At 39.0% G+C, this 15,287-nt stretch overlaps 1 protein-coding gene across 1 annotated transcript in view; it reads right to left on the bottom strand.

The window, feature by feature from the left end:
- LOC101688693 (up-regulator of cell proliferation) overlaps positions 1-15,287 on the bottom strand; it is a 57,339-nt gene that overhangs the window by 27,516 nt on the left and 14,536 nt on the right. The gene's annotated exons all lie outside the window — the stretch shown is intronic.

Here is a 15,287-nt window from a genome sequence, read left to right as displayed (position 1 = left end):
CATCTATGATTATTTCTTTAGGCCGTTTGTAGGAGTTGAATTTCTAGGTCAGATGACATCAGCATTTTAAGTCTTTTCAGATAGTATATAATACACACATACATACACACACACACACTTGCAAATGCTACATGCACGTATCCGCACATTCATACACACAGATTACTCTCCCAGCACACTCTCCAACACTGATAGTACCAGTTTCCCAAAACTTGTTCTATAAATTTAACAGTTTCTTTTGTTGCCAATTTGATAGGTTAAAAACCAGTATTTTGGCAAAATGGCAAACTAGGAAGTTCCAAGCTCTCATTTCCCCACAGAAAAGTGAAGAAAACAGCCTGAACCTGCCTGAACTAATTCTGTAGCTGCTCTGAACACCAAAAACGCTCCAGCAGGAAACAGACGTATCCAAGATTGCAGGAAAGTTTCTGGCGTTTTTATGTGCATTGCCCTTCCCCTTCCCCAGGACAGCGGTAGTCTTGGCCTTCAGCAGATAGGACCCTGTTTCCCAGGCCACACAGACTTACTGCCTTGGACAGGCTGTATAAGGGAGTCCATCAGATTGAAACGACGTAATTCTAGACCATAACTCACAGCAGGATGACGGTGTAAAGATCCATCATAAATATAAAGATATGGGTGAATACAAAAACCAAAATTTTAATTTTAGTAGTAACTCCACTTTTTATTTTTAATGGGGCTTAAAAGACAAATGCATACAAATAATTATGTTATAAATATATATTACTGGGGGGCACCTGGGTGGCTTAGTCAGTGAATCGTCTGCCTTTGGCTCAGGTTATGATCCCAGGGTCCTGGGATCGAGTTCCACATTGGGCTCATTGCTCCTTAGGGAGCCTGCTTCTCTCTCTACCTCTGCCTGCCACTCTGCCTGATTGTGTGTGCTCTCTCTCTCTGACAAATAAATAAAATTTTTTTTTTAAAAAAAAGTACATTATTGGGCCAAGGTATAAAAATTTAATTTGTGATATTAATAACTTGAAGGAGAAATGACTGTAGAGTTTTGGTATGTAGTTGAGGTGTTCAAATCATTAAAATTGGACTGTCGTGGGATGCCTGGGTGGCTCAGTTGCTTAAGCCACTGCCTTTGGCTCAGGCCATGATCCCAGGGTTCTGGGACCGAGTCCCACATCGGGCTCGTTGCTCCTCAGGGAGCCTGCTGCTCTCTCCGCCTCTGCCTGCTTGTGCGTGCTCTCTCTCTCACTGACAAATAAATAAATAAATAAATAAAAGCTTTTTAAAATATTATAAAATTGGACTGTTGTAACTTTAGGGTGTTATCTGTAATCCCCCTGGTATCCACAAAGAAAATCTCTATACAATATATAGAAGAGTCTATATTTGAAGGGAATCAAAACATGTCATTACAAAAAGTCAGCTAACCATAAATAAGGCAGTAAGAGAAGAGAGACAATGCTTTAAGAAAAAGAAATAATAATTTTTTTTACAAAGGCAAAATGGCAGTAGTAAATTCCTCCTTATCAGTAACTATTTTAAATGTGAATGGATTAAGTTGTCCAATTAAAAGGCAGAGATTGGCAGAACAGGTTTTTAAAAATAACCCAAATACACACTGTTTATAAGAGACTCACCTTGAGTCTACAGACAGAAAAGGACTGGCAGTGGAAGGATGGTAAAAGGTGTTCCGTGTACACAGTAACCAAGAAAGCTGGGCAAGCTACCAAGACAAAACAGACTTTGTTAAACTGTTACAAGAGATGAAAACGTGATATTTTTTAAAATAGTCAATTCACCAAAACAGCAAGTATAAACATACATGCACCAAATAAAGAGCCCCAAAATATAGGAAGCAGATATTCACAGAACTGAGGGGAAAACTAGTTCTGTAATAATACTCGGATACTTCACTAGTCACCTCCTGCAGGAGACAGGACAGCCGGCAAAAGATCAGGAAGCAAACAGAGAACCTGAGCCATCCCGCAGACCGGATGCCCGCAGACGCACCGAACACCGCGCTCCGCAGCGGCAGGACACACATCCTTCTCAAGTGCGCACGGAACATCCTCCCCGAGAGACCACGTGTGAGGCCACAAAACAAGTCTTAAATAATTTAAACAATGCTAGATTAATTATTCAAAATATCTTTTCTTATCACAACAGAATGAAACTGACGTCAAAAATATAAAACAGGAAAATTCACAAGTATGTGGAAATTAAGCAACACACCATAAACAACTGACAAATTAAAGAATAAATCAAGGGAAACTAGGAAATACTTCAACAAAAATAGGAAGAGTAGAACATGTGATACAATGAAAACAGAGCTAAGAGGGAATTGTATACGTGTAAATCTCTGTCATAAAAGAAGAAAAATCTCAAATCAATAACGTAACAGTATGCGCCAAGGGGGGAGAAAATGCAGAGAACACCATCCGAAAGCTAGCAACAGCAAGGAAATAATAAAGACTAGAAAAGAGAAAAATAAAATGAAGAAGAGCAAAATAGAAAAAAAACAATGGAATAAAAGCTGCTTCTTTGAAAAGATCAAAATTAACAAACTTTCAGCTAAACTCACAGAAAAGAACAGAAGACCTAAATCACTAAAACAGAAATGAAATTAGGGACATTACTACTGATTTTACCGAAATAAAAATAACTATAAGAGAATACTACAGATGATTGTACACCAACAAACTGCATCACCTAAGTGAAAAAACTGATTTCCTGGAAACACAGTCAACTACAGAATGAAGAAATAGAAAAATCTGAAGAGGTTGATAACTAGACATTGACATAGTAAACAAAAAACCTTCCAACAAGGAAAAGCATGGACCAGACGGCCTCAGTGGTGAATTCTACAAAACATTTAAATAATAACATTAATTCTCTAACTCTTCGAAAACATTAAAGAGCATGAGATCAACATCACTCCTGATACTAAAGCCTAAGACCCTACGAGAAGGCGACAGACCAGTCTCCCTTAGTTCCCCCCAATACGAAATTCCTCAACAAAATACTAGCAAAAGGAATCCAGAAAAAGGACTATATACAATGACCGAGCGGGATTTATTCCTGGGATGCAAGGATGATGCCACACATGCGATGTGATCAGTGTAATATATTACATTAACACAATGAAGGGTTTAGAAAAAGTACATAATTATCTCATTATATGTAGAAAAGGCATTTGACAAAATTCAACAACCTTCATGACAAAAACACTCAAACCAGGAGCAGCTGGAAAACTCTTCAACACAATAAAGACCACATTTAACACCCCAGAGTTAACACCATACTCGATGGTGAAAGCCTGTAAGTTGTTCCCAAAAATTAGAAACAAGAAAAGGCTCACTTTTGCCACTTCTGTTCAACACAGTACCGGAAGTCCTAGTCAGATCAATTAGGCTAGGAAAAGAAATAAAGGGCTCCCAAACGAAAAGAAAAAGTAAAATTATCTCTGTAGGTAACATGATCATATATGTACAAAGTCCCCAAAATTCCACACCCAAAAAAAAGAGCACCAACAATAAAACCCCTATAATACCTGATAGGCAAATTCAGAAAAGTTGCATGTGAAAAGTCACCATGCAAAACCCGTTGGGACGGCAACAGCAGGCCATGCTCCTGCAGATGCCTGCAGCTGGCATGTCCGAAGACCTGAGCAGTAGGTGGGTCCAGAGACCCATCGGCCAGCACACTCCGAATCTCCAGCCACACTCTCGGACAGGTGTTCCCTCCTCGAGGCAGCCAATAAGAACAGGAAGGGGTAACGGCTTCAAATGTGCAGACACCAACACTAAGCTAGAAAGATCATGAATAATGAGAAGATATAATAATTAGGCTTCACCACAGAGAAGCCTAATAAAGCTGAGGAAGCAGAAACCCATGAACTACTTAATGAAGAACTCAAAATAATTTTCTTAAAGAAGCTAAGTGAGAGAACAAAAATAATTATCCCTGATGAACTTGAATGATAAATCCTCAACAAAACTCCAGCGAGCTGGTTTAAACAGCACATTAAAAGTACACCATGACTAGGGAAGACTCATCCCTGGGTGCAAGGATGGTTCAAATTGTGCAAATCAATCCATGTGATTCACCCTACTAGCAGACAGGAGGATAAAAATCACACGATCACTGAAATAGCTTCTGAAAAGCAGTTTACAAAACTCAACACCCTTTCATGGTAAAAACTCTCAACAAAATAAGTACAGAAGGAAGTCACCTCAACACTAGAGAAGCTGTCGACAAGAAGCCCACAGTAACACTGTGCTCAGTGATGAAAAAGCTTGGCCTCTAGCGTGTGAAACAAGGCAAGAAGGCCCACTCTTGCTTCTCCTATTCAACATAGTACTGTAAGTCCAAGACAGGATAATTAAGTAAGAAAAAATAAATAAATAAAAGATATCCAAATCAGAAAGAAGTAAAATTATCTCTGTTTACAGAAGACATGATCTTCTACGTAGAAAGACTAAAGACCACACACACACACACACACACACCCCTATTAAAATAAATGGATGCAGTAAAAATCCACATACAAAAATCAGTTGCATTTCTATACACAAACAATATTTCCAAACAGGAATTTAAGAAAATAGTCTCATTTACAATAGCGTCAAAAACAATAAAACACTTAGGAATAAACTAAAGTGTTAAGAGACTTATACATAGAAATGTATAAAATAGTGATGACAGAAATTAGACACGAATAAGTGGAACGACATTTCATGTTCATTGAACAAAAGAATTAATATTGTTAAAGTTAATTACTCAAAGTGATCTACAATTTCAATTCAACCCCAAAAAAATACAAAATGGCATTCTTTATTGAAGTAGAAAAACCAAACCTAGAATTCATTTGGAACCACAAAAGACCTTGAGTGGCCAAAGCAAATTTTGAGTAAGAAAAAAGCTGGAGGCATCACACTTCCTGATTTAAAAATATATTATAGAGCTACAATAATCAAAACAGCAAGATACTGGCATGAAAACAAATATACAGGGCACCTGGGTGACTCAGTAGATTAAGCGTCTGCCTTCCGCTCAGGACAATGATCCCGCGGTCCTGGGATTGAGCCCTGCGTTGGGCTCCCTGCTCATTGGAGAGCCTGCTTCTCCCTCTACCTCTGCCTGCTGCTCTGCCTACTTGTGCTCTTTCTCTATCTCTCTGTCAAATAAGCAAATAAAATCTTTTCAAAAAATTAAACCTTATCACAGGTATGCACATACAGGAAACAAGAGTGTATATAGAGTTCTGTATTATTCCAGTTTCAGGTATCCACTAGGGGGACACATCCCCCACTGATAAGGGGGGGACCAGCAGTGGAACAGACTGGAGAGACCAGAAGTCAGTCCATGCATCTGCAGTCACCTGATCTCAGAGAAGGGTGCCAAGAACACTAAATGAGGAAAGGATGGTCTCTTCAACAAATGGTTATGGGAAACTGGACATCCACGTACAAAAGGATGACACTGGACACTTTCCTCACATCATCTACACACATCGACTCAAAATGGATAGAAGACATAATCTTATAACCTGAAACTATAAAACTCTTAGGAGAAAACATAGGGGAAAGCTAAATATTGCACTTGGCAATGAATTCTTGGGTAAGACATCAAAAGCACAGGCAACAAAAACAAAAAACAGACGAGTGGGACTATCCCCAGCAAAGGAACAATCAACTGAATGAAAAGACAAACTACAGAATGGGAGACGTTATTTGCAAACCACAAATCTGATGAGGTGAATATTCGAAATACAGAAGGAACTCCTTCAACTCAACAGTAATTTATTTTAGAAAAACTGATTGTAAAATGGGCAAAAGAGGGCGCCTGGGTGGCTCAGTGGGTTAAAGCCTCTGCCTTCAGCTCAGGTCATGGTCCCAGGGTCCTGGAATCGAGCCCCGCATCGGGCTCCCTGCTCGGCAGGGAGCCTGCTTTCCACCCCCACTCCATCTGCCTCTTTGCCTACTTGTGATCTCTGTCTGTCAAATAAATAAATAAATAAATCTTTAAAAATATATATATATAATTAAAAATAAATAAATAAAAAACAAATAAATAAAAATGGGCAAAAGACCTCAAGAGACATTTCTCAAAAGAAGACATAAATTGGCCAACAGGTATATGGAATGGTGCTCAGCATAACTAATCATCCGGGAAATGTGAATGAAACCACGATAAGATACCTGCTCACAGCGGTTAGTACGGCCATTATCAAGTTGGTGAGAAGGCTGAGAAACAGAAAGCCTTGTACCCTGATGCTGGGAATGCAAACTGGGGCAGCTCCTGTGGAAAACAACATGGAGGTTCCTCAAAAAGCTAAACATAGAAATACCATATGATCCAAAGTCACACATCTGAGCATATACCCCAAAGTACTGAAGCCGGTATCTCAAAGAGATACCTGTACTCTGATGTTCCTTGCAGCATTATTCACAATAATCAAGATATGGAAACAAACTAATTGTCCATCAAGGCATGAATGGATAGAGAAAAACGTGGTGTATAAATACAGTAGAATATTGGTCAGCCTTTCAAAAGCAGAAAATCCTGACGTTTGCAACAACATGAATGTACTCATGCTAAGTGAAATAAACCAGACAAAGGACAAATTCTGCGTGACCCCATTATTAAGAGGAATCTAAAATAGGAAAATTGAGAACCACAGCATGGGCTGTGGAGGCTGGGAGGAGGGAAGAATAGAGGTATTGGCTAGTCAAAGGGTACGAAGTTCCAGTTATGCAAAATGAGTAAGTTCCAGAGATCTAATGGACAGCATAGGGCCCACAGTTAACAACACTGTACAGCACACTTAAAAATATGCCAAGAAGGGGGGTGCCTAGGCGCTCAGTGGGTTAAGCCTCTGCCTTCGGCTCAAGTCATGATCCCGGGGTCCTGGGATAGAGCCCCGCATCGGGCTCTCTGCTCAGCAGGGAGCCTGCTTCCCTTTCTTTCTCTCTCTGCCTACCTGTGATTGCTGTCTGTCAAATAAATAAATAAAATCTTTTTAAAATATGCCAAGAAGGTAGATCTTATGTTAAGTGCTCTTAAACACAAAAGAAAAACTACCTATAATAACTAAACAAACAAAAATAATAAAATACATAAAGAGAGTGAGAAGAAACTTTTCAGGTGATAGAGGGTTTATGACCTTCATTGTAGTAATGTCTTCACAGGGATATTCTGATCTTCAAGCTCATCAAATTGTCTACATTAGATATGTAGAGCTTTTTGAATATCAGTCATACTCAATTAAGAGAGTAAGAGAATAAGAAAGAGAGTAAGAAAAGTCAGTTGCATTTCCATTCACTAACAATAAGAAATATTAAAAAAAAAGAAATTGAGGAAACAGTTCTATTGACATTAGCACCAGAAAGAAAAAAATATGTAGAAATAATGGCCTCCTGGGTAGCTCAGTCACTGAAGCAGCCCACTCTTTTTTTTTTTTTTAAGATTTTATTTATTTATTTGTCAGAGAGAGAGGGAGAGAGAGCGAGCATAAGCAGACAGAATGACAGGCAGAGGCAGAGGGAGAAGCAGGCTCCCTGCCGAGGGATGTGGGACTCGATCCCAGGATGCTGGGATCATGACCTGAGCCAAAGGCAGCCGCTTAATCAACTGAGCCACCCAGGCATCCCGTGAAGCAGCCCACTCTTGATCTTGGCTTAGGTCATGATCTCAGGGTGGTGAGACTGAGCCTCACATCAGGCCCCACACTCAGTGAGGAGTCTGCTTGACATCCTCTCTCCCTCTCTTCCTGCCCCTCCCCTGTTCGTGTGCTCTCTAAAATGAATAAATAAATCCTTTAAAAGAATTTATACAAATGGACAGAAGATGTAATGGAAAACTACAAAACAATGTTGAAAAAATTAATGAAGATAGAAATAAGTGAAAAGATATTCCATATTCACAGATTCAAAATCTTAATATTGTTAGGATGTCAATGCAACCCAAAGCGATTTACAAATTCAATGGAATCATGATCAAAATCTCAAGACATTTTTTTAAAGGATAGAAGAATTCATCCTAAAATTCATATGGAATCTCAAGAACACTGAATAACCAGAATACTCCTAAAAATAAAGAATAGGGGCACCTGGCTGGCTCATTTGTTAAGCATCTGCCTTCAGTTCAGATCATGATCCTGGGATTGATCCTGGGATTGAGCCCCATGTCGGGCTCCCTGCTCAGTAGGAAGCCTTCTTCTCCCTCTCCCATGCCCCCTGCTTGTGTTCCCTCTCTCACTGTGTCTCTCTGTCAAATAAATAATAAAGTCTTTAAAAAAAAAAAAAAAAGAACAGAGTTGGAGTACTCATACATCTCAATTTCAAAACTAACTATAAAACTATAGTAATCAAAATAGTGTAGTACATAAAGACAGACATATAGACCAATGGAATAGAATATTGGTCCCAGAAATAAATTCTCACATATGTGGTCCAATATATTTTTTACTTAATTGCTAAGACCAGTTAATGTGAAAAGGATAGTCTTTTCAACAAACGGTGCTGAGAAAACTGGATAGAAGAGTGAGGTTGGACTCATACCTTGTATCACAGGCAAAAATTACTTGGGGGGCACATTGGTGGCTCAGTCGGTGAAGCGTCTGCCTTCGGCTCAGGTCATGATCCCAGGGTCCTGGAATCGAGTCCAACATGAGATTCTCTGCTTGGCAGGGAGCCTGCTTCTCCTTCTCCCTCTGCCTGCCACTCTGCCTACTTGTGCTCTCCCTCTCTCTGTGTCAAATAAATAAAATCTTAAAAAAAAATTACTTGGGGTGCCTGGGTGGCACAGTCAGTTAAGTGTCCAACTCTTGGTTTCAGCTCATGTCATGATCTCAGGGTTGTAGGATCGAGCCCTGCCTCAGGCTTTGTGCTCAGCATGGAATCTGTTTGAGACACTCTCCCTGCTCCATCTGCCCCTCTTCCCTGCATGTGCATTCTCTCTCTCTCTCTAAAATAAATACATAAATATTTTTTAAAAAATTACTTAAAATTATCAAAGACCTAAACATTAAAACAATAAAACTCTTGTGAAACAAACAAACAAACAGGGGAAAAGCTTCATGACATTGTATTTGGCCATGATTCTTTTGGATATGATACCAAAAGCTCTGGCAACAAAAGAAAAAACTTGATCAATCGGACTTCATCAAAAAAATTTTTTTTAATTGTATCAAAGGCCATTATCAGAAGAGTGAAAAGACAACCCACAGGATGGAAGAAGATATTTGCAAATCATATACCTGATAAGGAGATTAAAATAAGGAACCCATACAACTCAGCCACACACAAAAAAAACCCCAAACAACACAATTTAAAAATGGGCAAAGGGCTTGAACAGACATTTCTCCAAGGAAGATATACTTGTAGTAAATGAAAATATGCTCAACATCCTTAGTCATTAAAGAGATGCAAACAAAAAGCACAGTGAGATACCTCTTCCCACATACTGAAGTGGCAATCACCAAACAAAAGAAAATATCAAGTATTGATGATGATGACGTGGAGAAACTGGGACCCTTGTATATCATTAGTGGAATGTAGGATGGTTCAACCACTGTGGAAAACAGTTCCACAGTTGCTAGAAATGCTAAACATTAGAAATACCATATGAGCCAGCTGTTCTGCTTCTGGGTATACAGATCCCAAAGAAGTGAAGGCGGGAACTCATACAGATACTTGTGCACCAAGGCTCACAGTAGTAGGTATTCATAACAGTGAACAGGCAGAAACCACCCAAATGACCATCAACAACTGAACAGATAAATGAAATATGCATAAACATAAGATGGAACATTATTTGTTCATAAGAAGTGGAGTTCTGACGCACACCACAACACAGATAAGCCTAGAAAACACACTACGTGAAATCACCCAGATACAAAGGGATATTCTGGGACTCAACTTAAATGAGGAAGATAGAGAAGGCAAACCAACAGATACAGAAAGAGAATTAGGGGTTACCAGGGGCCAGAGATGGGGAAATGGGGAATTACTGCCTAGTAGTTATAGAGTCTCTGGAATGATAAAGTTTTAGATATAGTGACGTCATGGTTGGACAACATGGGAATGTAATGAATGCCACAGAATTGTACACTTAAAATGATTACAATGGTAAGTTTTATTTTGAATAATTTGCCAAGACAAAAAAAATTTGAAAAGAAACTATTTAGAGGGGCGCCTGGGTGGCTCAGTGGGTTAAGCCGCTGCCTTCGGCTCAGGTCATGATCTCAGGGTCCTGGGATCGAGTCCCGCATTGGGCTTTCTGCTCAGCAGGGAGCCTGCTTCCCTTCCTCTCTCTCTACCTGCCTCTCCGTCTGCTTGTGATTTCTCTTTGTCAAATAAATAAATAAAATCTTAAAAAAAAAAAAAAAACTATTTTGAAATCTCAGAAATTTTAAAAATATATTGTCAAAATAAAAGGTCTGAAAGAGTGAACTTTTTAAATTTTTTTATTTATTTTCAGCGTAACAATTCATTGTTTATGCACCACACCCAGTGCTTCATGCAATACGTGCCCTCCATAATACCCACCACAAGGATCCTCCAACCTTCCAGCCCCCGCCCCTTCAAAACCTTAGATTGTTTTTCAGAGTCCATAGTCTCTCATAGTTCATCTCCTCTTCCAATTTCCCTCAACTCCCTTCCTCTCTCCATCTCCCTATGTCCTCCATGTTATTTGTTATGCTCCACAAATAAGTAAACCATATGATAATTGACTCTCTCTGCTTGACTTATTTCACTCAGCATAATCTCTTCCAGTCCCGTCTATGTTGCTACAAAAGTTGGGTATTCATCCTTTCTGATGGAGGCATAATACTCCATAGTGTATATGGACCACATCTTCCTTATCCATTCATCCGTTGAAGAGCATCTTGGTTCTTTCCACACTTTAGTGACTTTGGCCATTGCTGCTATAAACATTGGGGTACAGATGGCCCTTCTTTTCACTACATTTTAATTATCAGAAAATGCAGGCTATATACCTAATGGACCCTAATCCTAAAAACAATTTAAAACTCTGGATAATTACTTTAAAATTAAATTGTCTAATCAGTAGGTAAGAAAGCTGGGAATCTTCGTCAGGTGACAGGAGCAAAGAGGTGAACTTAGAGACGACAGTCGTTTCTTTCTCTTGGGGGGCCTTCACCAGACCAGAGAACCTGCATTTGGGATTTCACAGCCACAGGTGTTTAAGAAACAGAAAATAACCTTCAGGACTCAAACAAGGCAGGTGCTATAAAAGAGCAGCCTCCCTCCCTTGGGCTGGGATTCCAGAGGGTCATACCCATGGTTTTGACAGTGAAATAGAAATTACTGGCCTCCACCCCAGAGAAGAGTTGAGTGTCTCCAGTTCGGCTTAGGAGATTATTACCTCCGAGAATATGGGAACCACTAGTGGCCCTTTCATGGCTGGGCAGCATGAATTCACACCACCTGGGTGATCTGAAAATTGAGAAGCAGCTTTAGAGTGATCCTGGGTTGGGAGTCCTTCTAAAGTCTGGCAGACACAAACACAAATTTCCTCAAATCGTGGAAGGATCCACAATTATCCTGGGCATCAGAGAATTTATGAAATAAAATTCCAAGGAAAATAAAATTCCAAATAATAATTCCAAATAAATTTTGAAAGTCAAAAATAACACAAACAGAAACAAGGCACCATGGATGAGAAAAAAAAGAAATCAGAACAGACCTTTAAGAATTTCAGATAAATTGGGACGCCTGGGTGGCTCAGTTGGTTAAGCAGCTGCCTTCAGCTCGGGTCATGATCCCAGCGTCTTGGGATCGAGTCCCGCATCGGGCTCCTTGCTCGGCGGGGAGCCTGCTTCTCCCTCTGCCTCTGCCTGCCATTCTGTCTGCCTGTGCTCACTCTCCCCGCCCCCCGATAAATAAATAAAATCTTTAAAAAAAAAAAAGAATTTCAGATAAATGGAATTATTAGACACAGGTTTTAGAGTAACTATATTTAATACTTTAAAACAGATAAAGATAACCTTGAAATACATACAAAAAAGGATGAGATTTTAAAAACAATCAAAATTTAAATAAAATATAACTGAAATTACAAGTGTAATGGATGGGTCTCATAGCAAATTAGACACCCTGAAACTAGTGAAATGGAAAATAGAACTGAAAAGATTATCAGTAATGGAGCAAAAATTCAAAGAGAAGGAAAATATGAAGGGTTAAGAAAATCAGCAGATAAAGTCAGAAGGTCTAATATATATGTAATTATGGACCCAGATGGGATAATAGGGAAAATGGAGAAGCAACAAATTAGCCCTAAATAAATTAGTTATGTAACTCCTGGTTACATAAGAGAGAAATGCATAAAACTAAGAGAGTGTACTCTAGACAAGAGGAAATTGGCAGATGGAAGATCTGGGCTGCATGAAGAAATAAAGGCTTAGAAAATAGAAATCTATTTATTTGTTTGTTTATTTTTTATTTGACAGACACAGATCACAAGCAGCAGAGAGGCAGGCAGAGAGAGAGGTGAAGCAGGCTCCCTGCTAAGCAGAGAGCCCGACACAGGGCTCGATCTCAGGACCCTAAGATCATGACCCGAGCAGAAGGCAGAGGCTCAACCCACTGAGCCACCCAGGCACCCTAGAAAATAGAAATCTAAACAAACACTGGCTTTAGAAACAATAATAGTGTATTGTGGGTTAAATTTTTAAAAATTTTAAAGCAAGAATTATAGGGAAAGTAATGGTCTCCCAAAGATGCCCACATCCTCATTCCTGTCACCTATGAATACATCATGTAACATGGCAAAAGAGCAAAAATCATCATCTTCCAGTTCTGTAGGTTAGAAGGTGTTGGAAAGGCTGTGTTTCTTGCCAAAGACCCCTGGGGAAAATTCTATTCCCTGACCTTTCCCAGTTTCTAGAGGTGGCCTGTTGATCTCATTTCATAACCCACTCCTCATTCTTCAAACTGAGCAACCTTGCATCTCCTCATATTTTCTTCTGCCTCCTGTCTACCTTCATGAACTCTGGCAATGACAATGCCCCTTCCCCTAATGCAGATTATTGTTTCATATTAAAGCCAGCCAGTTGGGGTGCCTGGGTGGCTCAGTGGGTTAAGCCAATGCCTTCTGTTCGGGTCATGGTCCCAGGGTCCTGGGATCGAGCCCCACATTGGGCTCTCTGCTCAGCGGGGAGCCTGCATCCCCCCTCTCTCTCTGCCTGCCTCTCTGCCAACTTGTGATCTCTCTGTCAAATAAATAAATAAATCTTTAAAATCACAACCATTATTAAAAAAATAATAAAGTCAACCAATTACCAACCTTAATTCCATCTTCAACCTTAATTTTTCTTTGCCATCATCCAGTACTTGAGAAACAAACACCAAAAGAAAAAACAAAACTCATAAGCATAAATACATGAAAAAAAAAGAAATTGACCTAACATACATATACAGAATATTACACTCCATATCTATAGAATACACATTCTTTCAAGTGCTCATGTAACACCCATCCCCTAATCCCCTTCCCCTCTGGTAACCATCAGGTTGTTCTCTATATAAAAACCTGTTTCTTGGTTTTTCTCTTTCTTATTTTCCCCTTGTTTATTTCTTAAATTCAACATATGAGTGAAATCATTTGGTATTTGTCTTTAACTCACTGACTTATTTCAATAAAGGGTTAGTATCCAAAACATATAAAGAAATTACACAGCTCAACACCCAAAAAACAAATAATCCAATTTTTCAAAATGAGCAAAAGACACAAACAGACATTTCTTCAAAGAACATAGACAGATGGCCAACAGACACATGAAATGATGCTCATCATCACTTATCAACAAAGATATACAGGTTTATTTCTGAGCTATTCTATTCCATTGGTCTATATGTCTATCATATACCAACACCACACCATTTTGACTACTGTAGCTTTGTAGTAAGTTTTGAAATCAGACACTGAGTCCTCCAGATTTGGTATTTTTCAAGATTGTCTCGGCTATTCACTGTCCCTTGAGATTCCACATAAATTTTAGAATGGACTGGAAAAAAAAAAGTCACTGGGATTTTGTTAGGGATTACACTGAATACGTAGATCACTGTAAGTAATACATCTCAACGATATCATCTTCCAGTCCACAAACAGGGGATAGGTTTCCATTTATTTATGTCTTATTTCTTTCAGCAGCGTTCTGAAATTCTCATGGTGTAAGTCTTCCATCTCCTTGGTTAAGTTAGTTCTTAAGTATTTCATTCTTTTTTATGCTATTATAAATAGAATTGCTTTTATTTTGGTATGATTTATTTATTTATTTATAGAGAGTGTGGGAGTATTGGGGAGGGACAGAGGGAGAGGGAGAGAAAGAATCCCAAGCAGGATCCAAGCCCAGCACAAAGTCCAACATGGGGTTCCATCTCATGACCCCTGAGATCATGACCTGAACCCAAATCAAGAGTTGGATGCTTAACTGACTGAGCCATTCAGGCACCTCAATAATTGCTCTCATAATTTCCTTTTCAGTTTGCTCATTGTTAGTGTAAGGAATTGCAGCTGGTTTCTGTATTAACTTTTTATCCTGCTGCTTTGCTGAATTCACTTAAGTAGTTTTGCAGCCTCTTTAGGATCTTCATATAAGATCATATTATCTGCAAACAGAGATTTTACTTTTTCCTTTCCATTTTGGATGCCTTTTGTCTTGCCTAACAGCTCTAATTAGAACTTCTATTACTATGTTGTATAGAAGGAGTGAAAGTGGGCATCCTTGTCTTATTCCTGATCTTAGAGAAGTTTTCAGTCTTTCACCATTGAATGTTAAGTTTGTTGTGTTTTTCATGTATGGCTTTTATTACATGGCATTTTTTAGATTTTTGCATAGTTTCCTACTCTTCTTGTCGTATCATAAAATGATGTTGAATTTGACAAATGTTTTCTCTGTATCAAATGAGATGATCATGTGTGTTTTGCCTTCATTTTATTTATGTGTTGCATCACATTGATTGATTTGCATAATTTGAACCATCTGTGCGTACCAGGGATAAATCCCACTTGGTTGTGATTACAAAATCCTCTTAAAATGCTGCTAAATTGTTTACTAGCATTTTGTCGAGGATTTCTACATCAATGTTCATAAGGAACACTGGTCTGTAGTTTTCTGTTCTTATAGTTTTTGTCTAGCTTTGTCTGGCCAACAGAGTAAGTCAGCCTCATAGAATGATTTACAAAGTATACACTTCAATTTTTCAGACATGTTTGAAAAGGTATTCTTCTTTAAATGTCTGGTAGAATTCACCAGTGAAACCATCAGGACCAGCACCTTTCTT

The sequence above is a fragment of the Mustela putorius genome, unplaced genomic scaffold (assembly GCF_011764305.1).
Source record: "Mustela putorius furo isolate JIRA1106 unplaced genomic scaffold, ASM1176430v1.1 tig00003845_pilon_pilon_pilon, whole genome shotgun sequence".
Classification (NCBI taxonomy): Eukaryota; Metazoa; Chordata; class Mammalia; order Carnivora; family Mustelidae; genus Mustela; species Mustela putorius.
Note: the sequence above shows the minus strand (reverse complement) of the source record. Positions and strands in the feature narration are given on the sequence as shown.